Source organism: Delphinapterus leucas, chromosome 5 (genome assembly GCF_059928025.1).
Source record: "Delphinapterus leucas isolate spDelLeu-1000000601 "Yukka" chromosome 5, BTC_Dleu_Yukka2, whole genome shotgun sequence".
In the NCBI taxonomy this organism is placed as follows: domain Eukaryota; kingdom Metazoa; phylum Chordata; class Mammalia; order Artiodactyla; family Monodontidae; genus Delphinapterus; species Delphinapterus leucas.
This window is the reverse complement of record NC_143133.1, coordinates 28,907,009-28,920,018: the sequence shown is the minus strand read 5'-3', so window position 1 is coordinate 28,920,018 and position 13,010 is coordinate 28,907,009.

The window sequence follows — 13,010 nt, the reverse complement described above, 5'->3', positions numbered from 1 at the left end:
AGTCTTTATTTGTGATTTTTTTTTCTTTTTTAACATCTTTATTGGGGTATAATTGCTTTACAATGGTGTGTTAGTTTCTGCTTTATAACAAAGTGAATCAGTTATACATATACATATGTTCCCATATCTCTTCCCTCTCGCGTCTCCCTCCCTCCCACCCTCCCTATCCCACCCCTCCAGGCAGTCACAAAGCACCGAGCCGATATCCCTGTGCTATGCGGCTGCTTCCTACTAGCTATCTACCTTATGTTTGTTAGTGTATGTATGTCCATGCCTCTCTCTCGCCCTGTCACAGCTCACCCTTCCCCCTCCTCATATCCTCAAGTCCGTTCTCCAGTAGGTCTGTGTCTTTATTCCTGTCTTACCCCTAGGTTCTTCATGACATTTTTTTTTCTTAAATTCCATATATATGTGTTAGCATACGGTATTTGTCTTTCTCTTTCTGACTTACTTCACTCTGTATGACAGACTCTAGGTCTATCCACCTCATTACGAATAGCTCAATTTCGTTTCTTTTTATGGCTGAGTAATATTCCATTGTGTATATGTGCCACATCTTCTTTATCCATTCAATCGATGATGGGCACTTAGGTTGTTTCCATCTCCGGGCTATTGTAAATAGAGCTGCAATGAACATTTTGGTACATGACTCTTTTTGAATTTTGTTTTTTTCAGGGTATATGCCCAGTAGTGGGATTGCTGGGTCATATGGTAGTTCTATTTGTAGTTTTTTAAGGAACCTCCATACTGTTCTCCATAGTGGCTGAACCAATTCACATTCCCACCAGCAGTGCAAGAGTGTTCCCTTTTCTCCACACCCTCTCCAGCATTTATTGTTTCTAGATTTTTTTTTTTTTTTTTTGCGGTACGCGGGCCTCTCACTGTTGTGGCCTCTCCCTTTGCGGAGCACAGGCTCCAGACGCGTAGGCTCAGCGGCCATGGCTCATGGGCCCAGCCGCTCAGCGGCATGTGGGATCCTCCTGGACCAGGGCACGAACCCGTGTCCCCTGCATTGGCAGGTGGACTCTCAACCACTGCACCACCAGGGAAGCCCTGTTTCTAGATTTTTTGATGATGGCCATTCTGACTGGTGTGAGATGATATCTCATTGTAGTTTTGATTTAGGTATGTTTAGGCACACTTGCAATATTTCAGAAAAAAAAAATTTTATTAGCTATGTATATACCCTATTCTAGAATTTTCTATGTTTTTATTATCCGAGATAGGATTGATGAAACTTTTTACAACACTTAAACGTTCATATACATAGTAATGACACAATGATTTATGTTAGAAATATTGCACTTTTTCCAGGACTCTGATTCTTTAAAATTATATGTAGAAAATAAGCAAAATGATGTAATAAGCCAATTTCCCTGAATAGGTGCTGCTACAATGAATTGTCAAATAGAATCTAACCTCATTTTAAGAGCTGTAATCAATACTTAAGTAAAAGCTTAGTGGCATTTGAAAAATTTCATGGTCAAGTTTCCAACATTTCCTTTAACAAAATAAGGATATTGATAAATCAATTGCAAGAAATCCAGCAAGACAGACACACAGCAGGACAGACACACAGTATGATTTTTTTTGGAGATTATTGAAAAATAATTTTTTTCCTTCTTTTTTCTCTTCAATTTCTTGAAAATTTTGGAGTAAGGAAAACTTCTTTCTAATTTTGTATTTTTGAAGGTTATAAGTTAAAATATGCTATTTTGAAGTGCATTTGGTAACATATGTTATTGCATACTATTCTCATGCATATAAAGTTAGGGATTGATAGATTACAACTTTTGAAGAAGGCAAAGATTAGAGATGTTAGTAGAACAGGTCACTTCTTAAAAATGAGCTGCTCCATTTTCTGTTTCATATGGCTATATGAAAAATCTTTCTTTAAATTTGGAAGGGAGAAGGTGTCCCCAAAATAAATATTTTCTGGTGAATCACAATCAATAATAGAATTCTGAAATGCAATCAATGCAATATTAGACTAAATTAAAACCACTAATCTAAAGAGAGTTTGTACAGTTTATTATTTTTTTAAAGTATAGCAACTTAACCATTTGGGCTACCAAATAAAACTGATATAATTATATTTCAAATATTCATTAGAATTTATGCCATTGGAAAGATGCCAATAAAACAAATAGAATGCTGGGTTTCCTTCCTCATATTCAATATTAGATTCACCTTTGTCTCATGTCTTTCATTGAATGAGACTGTGTTCTAGTGAAGAACAGATATTATTTGGAAGCAAACACTGTTGAATTCAATCACTGCTCTCCTGATTAACAGTGTATGATCTGGGGCAAAAACCCTTCTCTCATCCTCAGTTTTCTCGCATATAAAATAACAATGATAGCAGTGATAGTACCTTTCTCTTGTAAGGATTAAATTAGATAGTTAGATAAATCAGATAAGTTATGGATAATCCTAGCATGATAGATACTCTTCCAATAAATAATTTTCCATTGGTATTTCATGTCAAGATTGGTATTATTCACATTACTCCTGAGTTTCTATTTATGTAGCTGAGGCAAAGTAAGAGTTATTTGTCTCCATGATTTATTGAATCAGATCAAGCAAATGTTTTCCCAGGGTCTGGAAAGATTTCCTTCAGTGGTCTAGAATTCAATACCCTATTTAAATATTTCTAAATAAATTACATTGTTCTGGTACCAGTCTTATTGATGGATAGATTGAATGGTTTACTCATGAGGATTCTAACAAAACAAGCCATGACTCTTTATCAGGAAGATATTCATTGGATATATGTTCCTATATAAATGCAAGTTTTATGCTTGCAATATCTCTAGTAGAAATGTTTGATTAATAGTGAAAATGAGTCCATTTTTATTCTGTTTTTTTAACTTTTTATTTTATATTGGAGTATGGCCAATTAATGATGTTGTGACAGTTTCATGTGCACAGCAAAGTGACTCAGCCATACATATACATGTATCCATTCTCTCCCAAACTCCCCTCCCATCCAGGCTTCCACATAACATTGAGCAGAGTTCCCTGTGCTATACAATAGGTCCTTGGTGGTTATCCATTTTAAATATAGCAGTGTGTACATGTCAGTCCCATTTTTATTCTGTTTTGAATTAGGTCATTTGATTTCACAAGCCTTTGAAATAAGTATAATTATGGTATTGAGTATTATCCCCATTTTATAGATAATAAAACTAAGGCATAAGTTAACTAAAATGTTTCAGTTTTCACAAACTGTCATTGGTGGAACTAGGAGTCAAATGTAAACTTTTCACTTCAAATTCTATGCTTTTTCCATTACACATTCATTCCTCATTTGTTGAGTGATCAAACAACTATACATTGAACATCAACTATGTAAGCAGTATTACACTATGCACTGGAAACACAGAGGTGAACAAAGCAGACCAATACCTATAGACGCAAGCTTAGTGTCTTGTGGCTGGAGATAATAGATACATGAGCTGCCTGAGAAGCATAAGTTGTTATGTCAGCCCCCAAACCCTCAGCAATTCTTCAGGAAAAACAAAATTGGGAGAGCCCTCAACTTTATGTTTAAATTTACTTATGTTCAAGTACCCACCCATACCTGACTTATTTTTGAGGCATCTTATATTTTTCTTTATTACAACATTGAAAAGATCCACTTCCCTATTGTTATAGTCAAAGTATAATCTGCATTGTCTTCAACCTTCTGTAGTAAGAGGTTTCTTTTTTTTTTTTTTGAATTTTATTGAGGTGTAGTTGATTTACAATGCTGTGTATGGTAAGAGTTTTGAATTTGTTTTTCTAACTACCATGTCTGTCTGTGGCCACACATATTTTCTAACAATTTCCAAGAGTGCGTTTTGACCAAGTGTCTATGAATGTAATCCTTCCAGGGTAGTCACATGAGTGCATAATGGACCCAAAGGTCCTTGCAAATAACATCTGTATACGCTATGCAAGCATAAAAAACAAAAACACAGCCTGAAGGCCCTAGAGAGAGAATGAAAACAGGCAGCTTCTGTCGGGTAGTTGAAATTTGGAAGAAAGGAGAAGCATGGGCTGAGTTTTCCATTTTTTATAGTTTTTAGCTTGAGGGTAGGCTATGGTTGTCACCAGCTAGGGTGACTAAAACTCCAAAGAAATCTCCAAGTCTTTGTGATCTAAAGACTAACAAGAAAGTATTTGGGGCAAAAGAGTCACTGGAAAGTGAGAGCAGAATCCTAGAAAGGAAAGAGGATGCCCCATATTCTGCATATAAACTCTCCCTAAGCCTCTGGCTGACTTCGGAATAATACATACCCAGAACAGATGCCAAGGAACCCAGCTAAAGCTTGAATTGAAATGAGCTCGGAGCTGCTGACTGAGGTGGAGTTTGCAGTTAGAGTCCAACCAAATGAATCACTTGCTGAGACAAAAACATCAGTAGCTTTTGGAGGACTATAATAAAATCTATGGATTCACAGCATAACATTCACAATGTGGGATACAAACCCAAAGTACTCTATCTATGAAGAAACAGGACAATGTGATTCAGCATTAAAAAAAAAAAAAGACCAAGAACCCTGAGATTACTGAGTTTTAATAATAAAACCTAGGTGATCAGTGGATGGGTGTTCACCGTCTTTTACCTTTGCTATATATTTGTAAATTTTCATACAAAAATATATAAAAAAAACCAAGTCAGTGAAGATTAGACCTTTCTCTCACCATCCTCCCATCTCAACTTCTGTACAACTCAAAGCTTCAGTTTCTTAACAAATTCAACTTTAAAGGTCTTACTGGCTGTCATACTTCTTAATCTTTAGCACTTCATATGTTTTTTGGCATATGGTCGGCACTTGGAAAATATCTTTTTACTTACGTTAAAAAAATGAGTAATAAATTTAAGGTATTTTTCATTTTCCTATAGAACACCAAATAGTTATTCCAGTCAGTATCTTGTGAGTAAATATGGTTCAGTGATTTTTTTTTACCTCCATGAATGATTTGCAAACGTGACCAGTGGACCAAACACCCCAATTTTGACCAGATCCTATCTGCAGATGGTTCATTCCTCTCTGGCTAAAACACCATCTCAATGACCTTTAAAAGCAAAGACCTAACTGACTTAAGTTCCTTTTACTCTCTCCACATACCACCACACAAGCTAAAAGAGTAAATGTGATGTACATTTAAGTGCATGACATTAAACGCACATTACCTTGAAAGCATAAACTTTGTGATGGTTAATTTTAGGTGTCAGTTTGGCTGGGCCATGAGATGCCCAGGTATTTGGTTAAACACTATTTTGGGTGTGTCTGTGTAGGTGTTTCTGGATGAGATTAACATTTGAATTAGTAGACTGAGTAAAGCCCTCCTCAGTGTGGGTGGGCTTCATTCAATCTCTTGAAAGCCTAAATAGAACAAAAAGGCTGAGTAAGAGAGAATTCACCATCTCTGCTTGTCTTTGAATTATGACTTCAGTCTTCACTTGCCTTTAAACTTAGACTTGGACTGGAACTTACACCATTGGCTCTTCTGGTTCTCAGGCTTTCAGGCTCAACTTGAACTACACTATTGGGTCTCTGACTTGTCCACTGCAGGTCTTGGGATTTGTCACCCTCCGTAACTGCATGAGCCAATTCCTTATAATAAACCTCTATTTATATGTATATACGTGTGTGTATACATATGTGTGTGTGTATATGTATATGTATCTCTATCTCTAACTACATCTCTATCTAAATCTCCTATTCGTTCTGTTTCTCTGGAGGAGCCAGACTAATACATGTTTGATCTTCTGTCAAAAGAAATGCAACCTGATTTGGTAAGATGATAAGGTGTCACTTAAGAAATGTGTTTTCATAAAATAATTCATTTCAACTTACTGGAGATTTTAATATTCAGCTGTATATCACGAATGGTTATTCTCTCATGCTTATAACCTGGTTTATTATTTTTTTTAAGCCTGTACAAAATTTGGCCTTATCATATGTATAAGGGGGGAAAAAAAAGATGGCATTCAGTAAGAATAACACATCTTTCCATGTGTTCAAGAATCTTCACTAAAATATCACTTCTATGACAAAGATCCAACTCACCCTTAAGAAGGAGAAATCAAAACATTTGAAGTTGCCTTAACAGCTGTCATCTCTTCTTGTTTGTGAGATAACAAAGTGGAAGGTATTATATCCCAGTTTAATACTGGGATATAATTATGGAAGCAGAACTCTAGGCAATTATCTAGCCTCAAAAGATGTTTGAAAATTTTACAAAGTAGCATTTTAAGCTTCACTTGAATATTCACCTTGTGTATATTACTGATCTGAAGGCAGAATAGAGTATTGTTTGAGAGTCTGTATCATAACTTCATCATGAACTAGCTGGCAAAGACTTTCGGCAAATCACTTAACATCTCAGCTTCTACTTCCTGGTAGGTGAAATGACAATAACTACCTCATTAGGTTATTACAAGGATTAAATGTCCTGTCCTAAGCAAAGCACTTAGAGTAAAACCTGGCTCACAGTAAGCGCTGTGTGAGTGTTCCCGTGTGGTGCTGTTGCTGATACAGTCACACCCTGACAGTTTCTTGATTCCTCCTCTGAAGCCACACTCCCACTATCTGTAAAACGGTAATACTTCAGTCAACTTACAGAATGATGACAAACCATATGAATAAACTAAAACTTTCAGCCAGCAATGCATTAACTTCTTTTTTTATAATCCCCAGTGGAATTATAGCAGAAGGTAGGCTTTTCAATAGGATAAGATTTAAACACCTAAAAATAACTTATGATGTATCCAACAAATCTATCTGAAATCAACAAATATACGTATTTTTCTCAAACTTTCACATATACATAAAGTAATTTAATTATAAAATATTTAAGAAAGTATTTCAAATATTTATCTTAACTAGATATGTGAGGTGCTAAAGGTATTTCTGAAAAGCAGCGGCAAATTGCAAAGTATTTAAATGGTCAGTTTTAGAGAGAAATTGTAAATGTAAGTTTCTTTCTGTTATCTCCCAAGCAGCAGAATAAACCTAGCTGGAGGTTCAATATTATTTTACTTAAATGAAATCTATAGTTTCTATATAGATTGAAATGTAGAATGTCAAAATTTTGGGAAATGAAAAGACATATTAGCTAAAAGACCTGACACTTCAATTCAACAAAATGCTTGTAGGTCAACAAATGCTTTTAGGACTTTTCAGACAGTATTGGTTTTTCCTAGTGTGCTTATAGCACCTGAGTTCACTGTGCTGTTGAATCCTGAGTATATATAAAGGCCAGCTAACATAAGCTGTATTTTCTTTGCTCCTCATTTTCCATAACTTCACCCTAAGAATTAGTTTTACCTAGCCTACGGGTTGCTAATGTAATTTACAAGGTGACATGTGTGCCATTCTAATTAAGGTAACTTTCTAGTTTTGAGTAAGTCTCTCATAATTTTCAAGTCAGTTTCTTCATTGATAAAATGGAGATGACTGAGTCTTCACTCTCAAAATTACGATGATGATGAAATTATATGTGTGAATGTACTGGTAAGTGGTGTCATTTTAACTATCTTGACAACTATAAAATCATGAAGAGAAGAATTTATAGAGATAGTACTTATTCTTTTCTCCAGTTGTCCACATTGCCACTACCTCACTATAAATATTATATAATTTTTTCTAGAGAAATAGATGTCATAGTTACATAATGGTAATTACTTAATGGGAACTATTATAGAAGACATTTTCCAACAGGGTGACAAAATGAATATGGGTTCAGACCTTCCCACAGCCAACCAAGAGTCCTGAAGGGGCTCAAGTGTCCTGGAGCAACTGTGCTGTCCAGGTTTCTAGTTCCACCTCCTGAGCTCCCACAAGTGCTCTGTGCTCTAGTTGTCCCCAAAGGATCTGTGCTCTTTTTTACTTCCTACCTTTACACACATTGTTTGCTCTGCTAAAACAGTCCATTTTCCCTTATGCTCCTAGTGAGGGAAAACTCATCCTTTAAAACTCAGTTCATATTTACTTCATCCATCAAGTCTTTCCTGACTTTTCCAGGTCGTTAAGTAATTCCTTTCTGTGTCTATCATAAGTCTGTGATAGCTGGCATTTATCACATAGTTGAAATTGTAACTTTGCATTTTAGTCTTTTACACTGAATCGTGAAGCTCCAGATAGCAGGAATAGCACAGAGGTTAAGAGCAAGGGCTCTGGCGTCCGAATGCATGGGTTAAAATCCTAGAGCTCTACCACTTATAAGGCGTGTGAACAAGGGAAAGTAAAGAAATCATTCATTGGTAAATGGGGGCTAATAATAATAACTGGGCTATTTAATTAAATGAGTAAAGCTCTTAGAACAATGTCTAGCACATATTCTGAACTCAATATTTAATATTATAATTATTCTTTTCTTTTTAACCTACAAACAAACATTACTCCTGAGACATAGGTTTCTAATAATAATTCGAGTGAATAAGTGATCGTAATGTGCACTTATAAGAAAAAGACCACACGTAACTCTTAAAATAAGTTGTCATTGCTGTACTTGTAAAAAATGGTAAAATCTTTATTAAAGTCTAAAATGACTAAATGTGTTAAAAACAATATCGTTTTTTGTGAAAAACAGAGGGTCATATCAAATAAGGATAAATCAATTCTGCTTAGACTCATAAATTCTTTGATTTGGGTGATAAACCAGTAAACAAAGTGGGATAGAAAATAAAATTTATTTCGCCTTCCAAAGAATTTAAAAATTCATACCAAAACCACAACAAAACCAACAAACGAAAATAATTGAGTTATGAGTCACCTTATCATTCAGGTTAATCTTTGGTCATGGAAACAGATATTTTCCTTAAATTTATTTATAAGCTTAATTCACTTTTCCCCCCAAACCCTGAGTATTTTTCTAACATATTTCAGAACTTCTGTGAAGTTTATATGAAAAAATAAACAAGTGAGTTATAGGCAAAAACATTTGAAAACATATGTGTAACACCCTGTTAGGTCTTATCACACAATTAAAATGGTATAGCCAAAACATATAAAATCACTAATATTGATAAATCAGCTTTTCCGAGCACCAAGGAAAACATGGATTATTAAATAAATGATCCTAGATTAGCTGGTTAACTACATAGTTAGAGAAATAAAGATGCCTCATTCCATATCTTAAAATAAATTTCAAGTAGATAAAGGAGTAAAATGTAAAGGAAGAAATAAAAGAGCTGGAAGAAAAAATAGAGATGACTTTTAATTTGCTCATGGGGGAAGAAGGTCTTTCTAGGCATGGTGAAAAGAAAAAAATTCATAAAACAGATAGATTAAAACATGAAAATTAAAAACACCTGAAATGGTAATATACCCAGTGGTCAAGAGCACTGACTTTGAAAAAGGCACACCCAGATTTTAAAAAACAGCTCCACCATTTATTAAGCATGACTTTGGTCAAGTTGTTTAACCTCTACATGCCTCAATTTTCTGATCTGTGAAATATAATAATAATTGTACTTATTATTATTATTATTACTATTACACAGTAAATACCACATAGGGTTTTTTTTGAGGAATAAATAAAATAATATTCATCAAGCACTTAGCATAATGGTGAATGCAAATAGAACAAAGGGGAGATATTTAGCATATGTATGATATACAAAAGTTTATCATGAATATAAAATATTTCCTACACATTTACATGCAAAAGGTGAACCAAGAAATGAAAGAAATTGTACATTTACCTGTAATTCACATAACGAACTAGGGATGCCAGAACGAGAGCTAGAGATGGAGGTTCTATCTCATTGTTAGGATGAGGAGTGACTCTTGGTTTTCTAATTTTCCAAATGATCTACGATAAACACATTACTTTATTTGCTTCAGATAAAAAACTAGAAATTATTATATTTATTTAATTTACAGAAAAAGAAATGTCTCAAATGAGTATGCTGACAAGTTTTTCAGTTTTGAGGGTCTATTCTTCCTACACTATCTAAACTAAAGGGCCGGTACACTATCTTGCAAGCCTTCAGGAAATCAAATACTTTGGAGTATTTCTGTAGATTCCTAGAGTGCTCTTACATGTTCTGTTTTTTGTTTATTACCTTTTGTCTTGAGACACTTTCTTGAAATATCTCTCATCACCCTGTAACTGCTTCTCCTTACCCTGCTTCAATCAACCCTGAGAAGACTAGAAGGGGTGTGGGGAAGGAGATTGAAATAATTGCCTAGTTTTTGATGAAGGTATCAGCATACTATTCTCATTAAAGAAACAGCTCCCTGCATGAAATACACATTATAGCATGATATAAAATTTTCATTTCTTAAACTGTTCTATATTAAGCTATTTGTCATCAATTGTGGTTTACCTATATGAATCCGAGGCAGAGTTTAGGGACATATTTTAAAAGAAGACATAATGAGATTAGTCTACAATAATCCATACTACTATTTCAAACAGATTGCTATCCCTTATATGTCTGTGCTTCTGCCTTTTTTTTTATTGCTATCGTCCCATGACCTTTAACAGGGAGACATATATAAAGATTGCATGCTAGTGTTTCAACTGATTCCTTTCATTGTTATTGGTGAGTTTTATACATAAGGTTCTTATTGTCCTTGTAGAAGGGAGAGGTAAAATCAATTTCCTCTTTAACATATTGATAAACAACTCCAGATATAAGAGGTAGGGAGGAGAAACTAGATTTACCTTTGTGTGACCTACATAGGAATGCTGGAAAAAATTAATTCCAGAATATTATGTCAACATTCCTTGAAGTTGTGGATATGATTTACATAGTAGGTCTTCCCTATCCACCCAGCTACTTTCATCTTGATACTGTAAATTGCTTTCATTTTCCCCCTCAGATCTGTGTGCTTGAGGTATTGTTGTGATAAATTATGGAGGTACAGAACTGAAAATGGTGTATAGATTGTCTAAGAAATTGAGTGCAGTCAGCCTTAAAAGTGGTGGATGACGTGCTGAAGCGGCTACCTCACCCTGGCCATGTCCCATATGTCCTCAATGAACAGCTGCTTTTAACTTTGCCTTTTGCCCAGAGCACGAGCGCTGCTGGATTTATTGAATTAATAACCACTCCATTATGTGTGTTTTGTTTTCCTGTGAGCGTGAAATCTGGCTATAATGTTAAGAAAGTGTAAGACAGATCTCCTTAACAAACAAGGCGGTATCTATTTTGGGGGTCATTATTTAATACTTAAATCTGTGGGGTCAAAAATAATACGGAAATCCTTTCAAATCTAGACTGGAATGTTCCTAACAATATTGAGTTAAAAAGGCTTTTTATGGGTTACATAGGTAGATAGAAACTGGCTTTCACTATGATTTGTAGTCTGAAGCCCGGCTACTGACTGCAATGTGTTTGTGATTGAATAAGGCTTTTTTTTTTTAAAAAAAAAACCTGTATTTTCTTTTTTTCAGGCCTGAATGTTATATATATATATTTCCTAGATGAACATCTGAATACTTTCTGCAGGAAATGAGGGCAAAATCGAACACTATCTTCCTTTTACAACCTAGGTCATTTCCTGAAGAGTTTTGAATCCAGTACGAAAGGCAGGATTTGAGCAAGGGAGGAATGCAGCACATGTGGGAAAGGCTGTACTGGCGACCTTTAATTTTTTTGACCAAGAAGGTGCGAGATAAGATTTCTATCAAGAAGTTTCAGTCAGGGCCATTTTGATTAATGGTGGTTTTCTTTCTTTCTTCTTTTCTTTTTTTTTTTTCAGTCAGGCAAACCCACTATTGTTCATGTTCCTCCCCCAAATTCTATCCCTTCCACCACAATTTTATAGAAAAAATACAGAAGGTAAATGATACTCTTTTATCAGCTGTTTTTCAGCTCCTGGTTATTTCCCTGTTGTCACTAGCAAGTGGCAGAAATAGTTGCCTTTTGAGGACCTATAAAATAATAGTTTTGATTTTTCTTCTTATTTGTTTCTTAAAAGGAAAAGCAATAAAGATAACTAAGTTTATTGCTAGAAAGGGCCTAAAAGATTACCTATTTCAAGCCTTCATTTTATATATGGGGAAACTGAGGTTCAGAAAAGAATTTTTAATTTGTTTAAGATACTACTACTGATTGTAACACATTTCTAAGGTGTCCCAATTCAGAATTTTATCTACTACAAAACTAAAAAGAAAGGCTTGTATTTTTTAAGATAATCTTCTCTTTGTTTATTTGTTTCAATGCAATTATCTCAAACTACTAAACAATGAAATAAGACTTTTCATGCATTCTTTTTAAAAATCATGTTTCTTAAAGTTATGGTGTATTAAAAGTGAAAAAACTATTAAGACCCTGAAAAGCCTTCTGAATCATTTGAGTTAAAATTTTGTTTAGCATAGTATATTTTACTTTATTCTTTTTCTAAAACTGGGTAATGTGAAAAAATTACTTAGTGCCTACTGTGAGCCAAGCACTGTGCTAAGTGCTGACCATCTTCTAAACAACTGTTATAGCAGGTAATACAGTGCCCACTTTACAAACTAAAAACATGAGAATTAGAATTTTAGCAATTTGCTCAAAGTCATAAAAGTGATGGCACTGGGATTCAAGTTCAAGTCTGTTTCAATTCAAACCTCAGCCTCCTTCCATTATATCAGGTTACTTGTATATATGTAAAACATGCCTTAAATGAATTAGTAGTCATACTCAAAATAAGCAGTAAAGCAGAAAATCTGTTACATTTGCCTTTAAAATATACTCAGAGGAAAGCTGAATGAATATTATCTCTTGCATGTGCCTACCCGCCAACAAACACAGACTCACAGTCACATAGCACACAGCCACACACACACAGTTGCTCAAGTTATTATGTGTAATCTACAGTTAAATAACTAAAAATTGCCTTTATTATTGGTTAAAATTCACAAATGGGTATTGCTTTTATTACATAATTTTATTTGCAATTTCTGGGGCGATTTAAGCCACTGAAAATGTTTCTGAAATATATTTTTAAATCCAAAAAGCACGTTATAAATTTTAAAAAGTAGATTCAACTTCACAAATATTTACTATCTTCCAGAAT